The sequence below is a fragment of the Pseudophryne corroboree genome, unplaced genomic scaffold, assembly GCF_028390025.1.
Source record: "Pseudophryne corroboree isolate aPseCor3 unplaced genomic scaffold, aPseCor3.hap2 scaffold_350, whole genome shotgun sequence".
NCBI classification, from domain to species: Eukaryota; Metazoa; Chordata; class Amphibia; order Anura; family Myobatrachidae; genus Pseudophryne; species Pseudophryne corroboree.
The window spans coordinates 416,890-429,831 of record NW_026970011.1 but is presented as its reverse complement, the minus strand read 5'-3'; positions in this window follow the sequence as shown (position 1 = coordinate 429,831).

The following is a 12,942-nucleotide window of genomic DNA, read 5'->3' as shown; positions in this document are numbered from 1 at the left end:
TAAGAGTATATTGACAGTATTGTTTTCTTTCAAAAATCCACTTAATTTTCTTTACCCTATTATTAAAATGGTAATTGACAAAAACAAACTACATTGTCACCATAAGAGCAATACAAAATGTACAAGTGATATATTAAAATCATCTTTCCAGCTTGAATTTCAATGATGCATTGGGGCAACGATTTTGTGAGAAACATCTTCACCCTTAAATAAAGATTTTCTTAATTCCTTACCTGTGTGCTAATTAGATATCACCTTGTTTTCACATTAAACAGACTTCCACATGAGAAAGCAGCAAGGATGCAGTGGCGTTAATGTTTCCTGGTGTCAACCTGTATTATTTCAGTAGATATTGAAATGAGGATGCATCTTGCTGCCTTTCCAATGAAGCAAGTTTAATTTAGTAATAGGTGAAAAACCATCCCTACAAATATGTTAATCAGATACTTGGCTTTGTGGACACTTTTCAGAGAACAAATTAGTTAGCATAAAAATAAAGCCAGAAAATGAAGAGCTGTTTAATCACTCAATTGGATTTTTCTGCCAGCATATTTCTTTTTCTCTGCAACCCACTGCCAAATTGTGCTTCCTAGCTGTTTTTATAAAATCACTGAATCAAATCTAACTCTGATTACATCAGAGAAGGCCAGGTACCCTACACCATAACAGGGGGTTTGAAATTTTGACTTGTCTACTTAAAGATCACCAAAATCTGATAACAAGGTCAATTAAATCCCTGGGTGGGATTAAACAACCAACCTTTTGGTTAATAGCCTTACACACTAACTGATTGCGCCACAGCTACACTTAGCAAAAGTACATACTGACAAAGGCTAATAAGCATTCATCTAGAACGATTCCTAGAAACATTTTAAAAAGTCAATAATGTGGAGAGTTTTTGTAAGATGTTTCTTCCATCAACCAATGAAGAAACACATTGGTACTTTCCCATGATAAGTGAGTGCTTCAGGACCTCTTGCACTTACATGTGCAGCAGAGTACTGTAATGGAAGCATGCTGGGTCCATAACCCAGAGGTAGGCAGATTGAAACTATCCTCTGCTATATGCATTTTTTTTTTGTTAATTAAAGTAATCCAAAACTGGGATTGATATTTTTGCTCTTTTATTTTTACTTAAAGTACAATAACTTTTACCATTTTAATTTGTTTTAATAGTATATTGACAGTATTGTTTTCTTTCAAAAATCCACTTAATTTTCTTTACCCGATTATTAAAATGGTAATTGACAAAAACAAACTACATTGTCACCAGAAGAGCAATACAAAATGTACAAGTGATATATTAAAATCATCTTTCCAGCTTGAATTTCAATGATGCATTGGGGCAACGATTTTGTGAGAAACATCTTCACCCTTAAATAAAGATTTTCTTAATTCCTTACCTGTGTGCTAATTAGATATCACCTTGTTTTCACATTAAACAGACTTCCACATGCGAAAGCAGCAAGGATGCAGTGGCGTTAATGTTTCCTGGTGTCAACCTGTATTATTTCAGTAGACATTGAAATGAAGATGCATCTTGCTGCCTTTCCAATGAAGCAAGTTTAATTTAGTAATAGGTGAAAAACCATCCCTACAAAGGTGTTAATCAGAGACTTGGCTTTGTGGACACTTTTCAGAGAACAAATTTGTTAGTATAAAAATAAAGCCAGAAAATGAAGAGCTGTTTAATCACTCAATTGGATTTTTCTGCCAGCATATTTCTTTTTCTCTGCAACCCACTGCTAAATTGTTCTTCCTAGCTGTTTTTATAAAATCACTGAATCAAATCTAACTCTGATTACATTAGAGAAGGCCAGGTACCCTACACCATAACAGGGGGTTTGAAATTTTGACTTGTCTACTTAAAGATCACCAAAATCTGATAACAAGGTCAATTAAGTCCCTGGGTGGGATTGAACCACCAACCTTTTGGTTAATAGCCTTACACACTAACTGATTGCGCCAAAACGACACTTTGCAAAAGAACATACTGACAAAGGCTAATAAGCATTCATCTAGAACGATTCCTAGAAACATTTTAAAAAGTCAATAATGTGGAGAGTTTTTGTAAGATGTTTCTTCCATCAACCAATGAAGAAACACATTGGTACTTTCCCATGATGAGTGAGTGCTTCAGGATCTCTTGCACTTACATGTGCAGCAGAGTACTGTAATGGAAGCATGCTGGGTCCATAACCCAGAGGTAGGCAGATTGAAACTATCCTCTGCTATATGCATTTTTTTTTGTTAATTAAAGTAATCCAAAACTGGGATTGATATTTTTGCTCTTTTATTTTTACTTAAAGTACAATAACTTTTACCATTTTAATTTGTTTTAATAGTATATTGACAGTATTGTTTTCTTTCAAAAATCCAATTAATTTTCTTTACCCGATTATTAAAATGGTAATTGACAAAAACAAACTACATTGTCACCAGAAGAGCAATACAAAATGTACAAGTGATATATTAAAATCATCTTTCCAGCTTGAATTTCAATGATGCATTGGGGCAACGATTTTGTGAGAAAGATCTTCACCCTTAAATAAAGATTTTCTTAATTCCTTACCTGTGTGCTAATTAGATATCACCTTGTTTTCACATTAAACAGACTTCCACATGCGAAAGCAGCAAGGATGCAGTGGCGTTAATGTTTCCTGGTGTCAACCTGTATTATTTCAGTAGACATTGAAATGAGGATGCATCTTGCTGCCTTTCCAATGAAGCAAGTTTAATTTAGTAATAGGTGAAAAACCATCCCTACAAAGGTGTTAATCAGAGACTTGGCTTTGTGGACACTTTTCAGAGAACAAATTTGTTAGTATAAAAATAAAGCCAGAAAATGAAGAGCTGTTTAATCACTCAATTGGATTTTTCTGCCAGCATATTTCTTTTTCTCTGCAACCCACTGCTAAATTGTGCTTCCTAGCTGTTTTTATAAAATCACTGAATCAAATCTAAACATCAGAGAAGGCCAGGTACCCTACACCATAACAGTGGGTTTGAAATTTTGACTTGTCTACTTAAAGATCACCAAAATCTGATAACAAGGTCAATTAAGTCCCTGGGTGGGATTGATCCACCAACCTTTTGGTTAATAGCCTTACACACTAACTGATTGCGCCACAGCGACACTTTGCGAAAGTACTTACTGACAAAGGCTAATAAGCATTCATCTAGAATGATTCCTAGAAACATTTTAAAAAGTCAATAATGTAGAGAGTTTTTGTAAGATGTTTCTTCCATCAACCAATGAAGAAACACATTGGTACTTTCCCATGATGAGTGAGTGCTTCAGGATCTCTTGCACTTACATGTGCAGCAGAGTACTGTAATGGAAGCATGCTGGGTCCATAACCCAGAGGTAGGCAGATTGAAACTATCCTCTGCTATATGCATTTTTTTTGTTAATTAAAGTAATCCAAAACTGGGATTGATATTTTTGCTCTTTTATTTTTACTTAAAGTACAATAACTTTTACCATTTTAATTTGTTTTAATAGTATTGTTTTCTTTCAAAAATCCTATTAATTTTCTTTACCCGATTATTAAAATGGTAATTGACAAAAACAAACTACATTGTCACCAGAAGAGCAATACAAAATGTACAAGTGATATATTAAAATCATCTTTCCAGCTTGAATTTCAATGATGCATTGGGGCAACGATTTTGTGAGAAACATCTTCACCCTTAAATAAAGATTTTCTTAATTCCTTACCTGTGTGCTAATTAGATATCACCTTGTTTTCACATTAAACAGACTTCCACATGCGAAAGCAGCAAGGATGCAGTGGCGTTAATGTTTCCTGGTGTCAACCTGTATTATTTCAGTAGACATTGAAATGAAGATGCATCTTGCTGCCTTTCCAATGAAGCAAGTTTAATTTAGTAATAGGTGAAAAACCATCCCTACAAAGGTGTTAATCAGAGACTTGGCTTTGTGGACACTTTTTAGAGAACAAATTTGTTAGTATAAAAATAAAGCCAGAAAATGAAGAGCTGTTTAATCACTCAATTGGATTTTTCTGCCAGCATATTTCTTTTTCTCTGCAACCCACTGCTAAATTGTTCTTCCTAGCTGTTTTTATAAAATCACTGAATCAAATCTAACTCTGATTACATTAGAGAAGGCCAGGTACCCTACACCATAACAGGGGGTTTGAAATTTTGACTTGTCTACTTAAAGATCACCAAAATCTGATAACAAGGTCAATTAAGTCCCTGGGTGGGATTGAACCACCAACCTTTTGGTTAATAGCCTTACACACTAACTGATTGCGCCAAAACGACACTTTGCAAAAGGACATACTGACAAAGGCTAATAAGCATTCATCTAGAACGATTCCTAGAAACATTTTAAAAAGTCAATAATGTGGAGAGTTTTTGTAAGATGTTTCTTCCATCAACCAATGAAGAAACACATTGGTACTTTCCCATGATGAGTGAGTGCTTCAGGATCTCTTGCACTTACATGTGCAGCAGAGTACTGTAATGGAAGCATGCTGGGTCCATAACCCAGAGGTAGGCAGATTGAAACTATCCTCTGCTATATGCATTTTTTTTTGTTAATTAAAGTAATCCAAAACTGGGATTGATATTTTTGCTCTTTTATTTTTACTTAAAGTACAATAACTTTTACCATTTTAATTTGTTTTAATAGTATATTGACAGTATTGTTTTCTTTCAAAAATCCAATTAATTTTCTTTACCCGATTATTAAAATGGTAATTGACAAAAACAAACTACATTGTCACCAGAAGAGCAATACAAAATGTACAAGTGATATATTATAATCATCTTTCCAGCTTGAATTTCAATGATGCATTGGGGCAACGATTTTGTGAGAAAGATCTTCACCCTTAAATAAAGATTTTCTTAATTCCTTACCTGTGTGCTAATTAGATATCACCTTGTTTTCACATTAAACAGACTTCCACATGCGAAAGCAGCAAGGATGCAGTGGCGTTAATGTTTCCTGGTGTCAACCTGTATTATTTCAGTAGACATTGAAATGAGGATGCATCTTGCTGCCTTTCCAATGAAGCAAGTTTAATTTAGTAATAGGTGAAAAACCATCCCTACAAAGGTGTTAATCAGAGACTTGGCTTTGTGGACACTTTTCAGAGAACAAATTTGTTAGTATAAAAATAAAGCCAGAAAATGAAGAGCTGTTTAATCACTCAATTGGATTTTTCTGCCAGCATATTTCTTTTTCTCTGCAACCCACTGCTAAATTGTGCTTCCTAGCTGTTTTTATAAAATCACTGAATCAAATCTAAACATCAGAGAAGGCCAGGTACCCTACACCATAACAGTGGGTTTGAAATTTTGACTTGTCTACTTAAAGATCACCAAAATCTGATAACAAGGTCAATTAAGTCCCTGGGTGGGATTGATCCACCAACCTTTTGGTTAATAGCCTTACACACTAACTGATTGCGCCACAGCGACACTTTGCGAAAGTACTTACTGACAAAGGCTAATAAGCATTCATCTAGAATGATTCCTAGAAACATTTTAAAAAGTCAATAATGTGGAGAGTTTTTGTAAGATGTTTCTTCCATCAACCAATGAAGAAACACATTGGTACTTTCCCATGATGAGTGAGTGCTTCAGGATCTCTTGCACTTACATGTGCAGCAGAGTACTGTAATGGAAGCATGCTGGGTCCATAACCCAGAGGTAGGCAGATTGAAACTATCCTCTGCTATATGCATTTTTTTTTGTTAATTAAAGTAATCCAAAACTGGGATTGATATTTTTGCTCTTTTATTTTTACTTAAAGTACAATAACTTTTACCATTTTAATTTGTTTTAATAGTATTGTTTTCTTTCAAAAATCCTATTAATTTTCTTTACCCGATTATTAAAATGGTAATTGACAAAAACAAACTACATTGTCACCAGAAGAGCAATACAAAATGTACAAGTGATATATTAAAATCATCTTTCCAGCTTGAATTTCAATGATGCATTGGGGCAACGATTTTGTGAGAAACATCTTCACCCTTAAATAAAGATGTTCTTAATTCCTTACCTGTGTGCTAATTAGATATCACCTTGTTTTCACATTAAACAGACTTCCACATGAGAAAACAGCAAAGATGCAGTGGCGTTAATGTTTCCTGGTGTCAACCTGTATTATTTCCGTAGATATTGAAATGAGGATGCATCTTGCTGCCTTTCCAATGAAGCAAGTTTAATTTAGTAATAGGTGAAAAACCATCCCTACAAAGATGTTAATCAGATACTTGGCTTTGTGGACACTTTTCAGAGAACAAATTTGTTATCATAAAAATAAAGCCAGAAAATGAAGAGCTGTTTAATCACTCAATTGGATTTTTCTGCCAGCATTTTTCTTTTTCTCTGCAACCCACTGCTAAATTGTGCTTCCTAGCTGTTTTTTTTATAAAATCACTTAATCAAATCTAACTCTGATTACATCAGAGAAGGCCAGGTACCCTACACCATAAGAGAGGGTTTGCAATTTTGACTTGTCTACTTAAATATTACCAAAATCTGATCACAAGGTCAATTACGTCCCTGGATGGGATTGAACCACCAACCTTTTGATTAATAGCTGAACACACTAACCGATTGCGCCACAGAGACACTTTGCGAAAAGTACACACTGACAAAGACTAATAAGCATTCATCTAGAACGTTTCCTAGAAAAACTTTAAAAAGTCAATAATCTGGAGAGTTTTTGTAAGATGTTTCTTCCAGCAACCAATGAAGAAACACATTGTTACTTTCGCATGATGAGTGAGTGCTTCAGGATCTCTTGCACTTACATGTGCAGCAGAGTACTGCAATGGAAGCATGGTGGGCCCATAACCCAGAGGTAGGCAGATTGAAACTATCCTTTGCTATATGCATTTTTTTTTTGTTCATTAAAGTAATCCAAAACTGGGATTGATATTTTAGCTTTTATTTTTACTTAAAGTACAATAACTTTTAACATTTTAATTTGTTTTAATAGTATATTGACAGTATTGTTTTCTTTCAAAAATCCAATTAATTTTCTTTACCCGATTATTAAAATGGTAATTGACAAAAACAAACTACATTGTCACCAGAAGAGCAATACAAAATGTACAAGTGATATATTAAAATCATCTTTCCAGCTTGAATTTCAATGATGCATTGGGGCAACGATTTTGTGAGAAACATCTTCACCTTTAAATAAAGATTTTCTTAATTCCTTACCTGTGTGCTAATTAGATATCACCTTGTTTTCACATTAAACAGACTTCCACATGAGAAAGCAGCAAGGATGCAGTGGCGTTAATGTTTCCTGGTGTCAACCTGTATTATTTCAGTAGATATTGAAATGAGGATGCATCTTGCTGCCTTTCCAATGAAGCAAGTTTAATTTAGTAATAGGTGAAAAACCATCCCTACAAATATGTTAATCAGATACTTGGCTTTGTGGACACTTTTCAGAGAACAAATTAGTTAGCATAAAAATAAAGCCAGAAAATGAAGAGCTGTTTAATCACTCAATTGGATTTTTCTGCCAGCATATTTCTTTTTCTCTGCAACCCACTGCCAAATTGTGCTTCCTAGCTGTTTTTATAAAATCACTGAATCAAATCTAACTCTGATTACATCAGAGAAGGCCAGGTACCCTACACCATAACAGGGGGTTTGAAATTTTGACTTGTCTACTTAAAGATCACCAAAATCTGATAACAAGGTCAATTAAATACCTGGGTGGGATTAAACAACCAACCTTTTGGTTAATAGCCTTACACACTAACTGATTGCGCCACAGCTACACTTAGCAAAAGTACATACTGACAAAGGCTAATAAGCATTCATCTAGAACGATTCCTAGAAACATTTTAAAAAGTCAATAATGTGGAGAGTTTTTGTAAGATGTTTCTTCCATCAACCAATGAAGAAACACATTGGTACTTTCCCATGATAAGTGAGTGCTTCAGGACCTCTTGCACTTACATGTGCAGCAGAGTACTGTAATGGAAGCATGCTGGGTCCATAACCCAGAGGTAGGCAGATTGAAACTATCCTCTGCTATATGCATTTTTTTTTGTTAATTAAAGTAATCCAAAACTGGGATTGATATTTTTGCTCTTTTATTTTTACTTAAAGTACAATAACTTTTACCATTTTAATTTGTTTTAATAGTATATTGACAGTATTGTTTTCTTTCAAAAATCTACTTAATTTTCTTTACCCGATTATTAAAATGGTAATTGACAAAAACAAACTACATTGTCACCAGAAGAGCAAAACAAAATGTACAAGTGATATATTAAAATCATCTTTCCAGCTTGAATTTCAATGATGCATTGGGGCAACGATTTTGTGAGAAACATCTTCACCCTTAAATAAAGATTTTCTTAATTCCTTACCTGTGTGCTAATTAGATATCACCTTGTTTTCACATTAAACAGACTTCCACATGCGAAAGCAGCAAGGATGCAGTGGCGTTAATGTTTCCTGGGGTCAACCTGTATTATTTCAGTAGACATTGAAATGAAGATGCATCTTGCTGCCTTTCCAATGAAGCAAGTTTAATTTAGTAATAGGTGAAAAACCATCCCTACAAAGGTGTTAATCAGAGACTTGGCTTTGTGGACACTTTTCAGAGAACAAATTTGTTAGTATAAAAATAAAGCCAGAAAATGAAGAGCTGTTTAATCACTCAATTGGATTTTTCTGCCAGCATATTTCTTTTTCTCTGCAACCCACTGCTAAATTGTTCTTCCTAGCTGTTTTTATAAAATCACTGAATCAAATCTAACTCTGATTACATTAGAGAAGGCCAGGTACCCTACACCATAACAGGGGGTTTGAAATTTTGACTTGTCTACTTAAAGATCACCAAAATCTGATAACAAGGTCAATTAAGTCCCTGGGTGGGATTGAACCACCAACCTTTTGGTTAATAGCCTTACACACTAACTGATTGCGCCAAAACGACACTTTGCAAAAGAACATACTGACAAAGGCTAATAAGCATTCATCTAGAACGATTCCTAGAAACATTTTAAAAAGTCAATAATGTGGAGAGTTTTTGTAAGATGTTTCTTCCATCAACCAATGAAGAAACACATTGGTACTTTCCCATGATGAGTGAGTGCTTCAGGATCTCTTGCACTTACATGTGCAGCAGAGTACTGTAATGGAAGCATGCTGGGTCCATAACCCAGAGGTAGGCAGATTGAAACTATCCTCTGCTATATGCATTTTTTTTGTTAATTAAAGTAATCCAAAACTGGGATTGATATTTTTGCTCTTTTATTTTTACTTAAAGTACAATAACTTTTACCATTTTAATTAGTTTTAATAGTATATTGACAGTATTGTTTTCTTTCAAAAATCCAATTAATTTTCTTTACCCGATTATTAAAATGGTAATTGACAAAAACAAACTACATTGTCACCAGAAGAGCAATACAAAATGTACAAGTGATATATTAAAATCATCTTTCCAGCTTGAATTTCAATGATGCATTGGGGCAACGATTTTGTGAGAAAGATCTTCACCCTTAAATAAAGATTTTCTTAATTCCTTACCTGTGTGCTAATTAGATATCACCTTGTTTTCACATTAAACAGACTTCCACATGCGAAAGCAGCAAGGATGCAGTGGCGTTAATGTTTCCTGGTGTCAACCTGTATTATTTCAGTAGACATTGAAATGAGGATGCATCTTGCTGCCTTTCCAATGAAGCAAGTTTAATTTAGTAATAGGTGAAAAACCATCCCTACAAAGGTGTTAATCAGAGACTTGGCTTTGTGGACACTTTTCAGAGAACAAATTTGTTAGTATAAAAATAAAGCCAGAAAATGAAGAGCTGTTTAATCACTCAATTGGATTTTTCTGCCAGCATATTTCTTTTTCTCTGCAACCCACTGCTAAATTGTGCTTCCTAGCTGTTTTTATAAAATCACTGAATCAAATCTAAACATCAGAGAAGGCCAAGTACCCTACACCATAACAGTGGGTTTGAAATTTTGACTTGTCTACTTAAAGATCACCAAAATCTGATAACTAGGTCAATTAAGTCCCTGGGTGGGATTGATTCACCAACCTTTTGGTTAATAGCCTTACACACTAACTGATTGCGCCACAGCGACACTTTGCGAAAGTACTTACTGACAAAGGCTAATAAGCATTCATCTAGAATGATTCCTAGAAACATTTTAAAAAGTCAATAATGTGGAGAGTTTTTGTAAGATGTTTCTTCCATCAACCAATGAAGAAACACATTGGTACTTTCCCATGATGAGTGAGTGCTTCAGGATCTCTTGCACTTACATGTGCAGCAGAGTACTGTAATGGAAGCATGCTGGGTCCATAACCCAGAGGTAGGCAGATTGAAACTATCCTCTGCTATATGCATTTTTTTTGTTAATTAAAGTAATCCAAAACTGGGATTGATATTTTTGCTCTTTTATTTTTACTTAAAGTACAATAACTTTTACCATTTTAATTTGTTTTAATAGTATTGTTTTCTTTCAAAAATCCTATTAATTTTCTTTACCCGATTATTAAAATGGTAATTGACAAAAACAAACTACATTGTCACCAGAAGAGCAATACAAAATGTACAAGTGATATATTAAAATCATCTTTCCAGCTTGAATTTCAATGATGCATTGGGGCAACGATTTTGTGAGAAACATCTTCACCCTTAAATAAATATGTTCTTAATTCCTTACCTGTGTGCTAATTAGATATCACCTTGTTTTCACATTAAACAGACTTCCACATGAGAAAACAGCAAAGATGCAGTGGCGTTAATGTTTCCTGGTGTCAACCTGTATTATTTCCGTAGATATTGAAATGAGGATGCATCTTGCTGCCTTTCCAATGAAGCAAGTTTAATTTAGTAATAGGTGAAAAACCATCCCTACAAAGATGTTAATCAGATACTTGGCTTTGTGGACACTTTTCAGAGAACAAATTTGTTATCATAAAAATAAAGCCAGAAAATTAAGAGCTGTTTAATCACTCAATTGGATTTTTCTGCCAGCATTTTTCTTTTTCTCTGCAACCCACTGCTAAATTGTGCTTCCTAGCTGTTTTTTTTATAAAATCACTTAATCAAATCTAACTCTGATTACATCAGAGAAGGCCAGGTACCCTACACCATAAGAGAGGGTTTGCAATTTTGACTTGTCTACTTAAATATTACCAAAATCTGATCACAAGGTCAATTACGTCCCTGGATGGGATTGAACCACCAACCTTTTGATTAATAGCTGAACACACTAACCGATTGCGCCACAGAGACACTTTGCAAAAAGTACACACTGACAAAGACTAATAAGCATTCATCTAGAACGTTTCCTAGAAAAACTTTAAAAAGTCAATAATCTGGAGAGTTTTTGTAAGATGTTTCTTCCAGCAACCAATGAAGAAACACATTGTTACTTTCGCATGATGAGTGAGTGCTTCAGGATCTCTTGCACTTACATGTGCAGCAGAGTACTGCAATGGAAGCATGGTGGGCCCATAACCCAGAGGTAGGCAGATTGAAACTATCCTTTGCTATATGCATTTTTTTTTTGTTCATTAAAGTAATCCAAAACTGGGATTGATATTTTAGCTTTTATTTTTACTTAAAGTACAATAACTTTTACCATTTTAATTTGTTTTAATAGTATATTGACAGTATTGTTTTCTTTCAAAAATCCAATTAATTTTCTTTACCCGATTATTAAAATGGTAATTGACAAAAACAAACTACATTGTCACCAGAAGAGCAATACAAAATGTACAAGTGATATATTAAAATCATCTTTCCAGCTTGAATTTCAATGATGCATTGGGGCAACGATTTTGTGAGAAACATCTTCACCTTTAAATAAAGATTTTCTTAATTCCTTACCTGTGTGCTAATTAGATATCACCTTGTTTTCACATTAAACAGACTTCCACATGAGAAAGCAGCAAGGATGCAGTGGCGTTAATGTTTCCTGGTGTCAACCTGTATTATTTCAGTAGATATTGAAATGAGGATGCATCTTGCTGCCTTTCCAATGAAGCAAGTTTAATTTAGTAATAGGTGAAAAACCATCCCTACAAATATGTTAATCAGATACTTGGCTTTGTGGACACTTTTCAGAGAACAAATTCGTTAGCATAAAAATAAAGCCAGAAAATGAAGAGCTGTTTAATCACTCAATTGGATTTTTCTGCCAGCATATTTCTTTTTCTCTGCAACCCACTGCTAAATTGTGCTTCCTAGCTGTTTTTTTTATAAAATCACTGATTCAAATCTAACTCTGATTACATCAGAGTAGGCCAGGTACCCTACACCATAAGAAGGGGGTTTGAAATTTTGACTTGTCTACTTAAAGATCACCAAAATCTGATAACAAGGTCAATTACATCCCTGGGTGGGATTGAACCACCAACCCTTTGATTAATAACCAAACACACTAACAGATTGCGCCACAGAGACACTTTAAAAACGTACATACTGACAAAGGCTAATAAGCATTCATCTAGAACGTTTCCTAGAAAAACTTTAAAAAGTCAATAATCTGGAGAGTTTTTGTAAGATGTTTCTTCCATCAACCAACGAAGAAACACATTGGTACTTTCCCATGATGAGTGAGTGCTTCAGGATCTCTTGCACTTACATGTGCAGCAGAGTACTGCAATGGAAAAATGCTGGGCCCATAACCCAGAGGTAGGCAGATTGAAACTATCCTCTGCTATATGCATTTTTTTTGTTAATTAAAGTAATCCAAAACTGGGATTGATATTTTTGCTCTTTTATTTTTACTTAAAGTACAATAACTTTTACCATTTTAATTTGTTTTAATCAGGGGCGGAACTGTGGGAGGCAGTGGAGTCGGCTGCCGCCGGGCTCCTGGCCACAAGGGGGCGCATCTCCTCCACTGTCTCCCGCAGCCTGAGAACTGCGCTGCTATTGCAGATGGAGGAGCTGTGTC